We start from the raw sequence: 1,115 nt of genomic DNA on the forward strand, positions 1-1,115 counted from the left end.
TTAAACTACCATTATTTTGTAGACTCTGAGATAATCCCACCAAACACTCCCACGTGCTAACGCTATCTATCTTTCACAAACCTTATTCACAAAACTTTAATTTAAAAATGAATTTTATTTTAATGGGTAGCGTTTCCCTTACATTTTATTGTGATGTTGTATTCATTATTCAAGTTAATATAATCAAGTTGCTTGACATTCGTACTCTTTGATAAAGATATCTATATTGGCTATCAACAATTCAAGATTTGATGGTGAAGTGTTTTTAATTAACTATGTTAAGTGTATTTGTTGTGGAATAATTACTTAATTTAATTGCCAATAAAGGTTAAAATTCTTCCGGTTTGGATCAATATCAAATAATGAATTCTAGATTCAATATTTCATCAAGAATATCAGTGAAAATTTCATAAATTAAACGACAAGGTACTCTAATTTTTCAACATTGTCATTATCATTTAATTAGTAGTGCCACTTAGCTTGTGGAAAGAAACTAAAGATAGTTTAATTTGGTAAATCATCTGAAGAACATGAATTTAAATTTCATATATTATGTGAGGTGCTTATGGCAAATAAAAAAAAAGTATGAAGTGGTCCTTTTCTAAAATTATAGTTTGGGATAAAAATGACTATGTTTAGTGGCAAAATATCACCCACGTATTTCTCAATAAATCAATTTTAATTTTAAATCAAAATGAGCTGTATCCTTATAATTTTTTTTTTTATCTCAAGTTATAAATTATTTAAAAACGTTACATTTTTTTAATTATTGAATACCTCTAGCTAGCATATTATATTTTCATTCAAGTCATCAATAAGTAAACTATATTATTATCTTTCGTCTAAAATTAAATAGATAAATAAACATTTATCAATAGTATAAACACTTCCGTTTTTTTAAAAAGGAACTATTATCTTTCTAATTATTATTTTATAAAAACCCAATAATAAAAACATATTAGTATCATTGAGTAAGTAAAAAAATTTAATTTTAATATTTTAATATTTAATATAAAACAGTTTTATATGTGTATTTAATTACGTAATAAAATATTAATAAAAGTAATTATTTTTTACATTAATCAAATTATCTAATATCTAAAAATAAATATAAT

At 22.6% G+C, this 1,115-nt stretch overlaps 1 protein-coding gene across 1 annotated transcript in view; it reads left to right on the plus strand.

Moving 5' to 3' along the window:
* LOC107615039 (polygalacturonase-like) overlaps positions 1-1,115 on the plus strand; it is a 17,875-nt gene that overhangs the window by 13,681 nt on the left and 3,079 nt on the right. The gene's annotated exons all lie outside the window — the stretch shown is intronic.

This window comes from Arachis ipaensis, chromosome B09, assembly GCF_000816755.2.
Source record: "Arachis ipaensis cultivar K30076 chromosome B09, Araip1.1, whole genome shotgun sequence".
NCBI classification, from domain to species: Eukaryota; Viridiplantae; Streptophyta; class Magnoliopsida; order Fabales; family Fabaceae; genus Arachis; species Arachis ipaensis.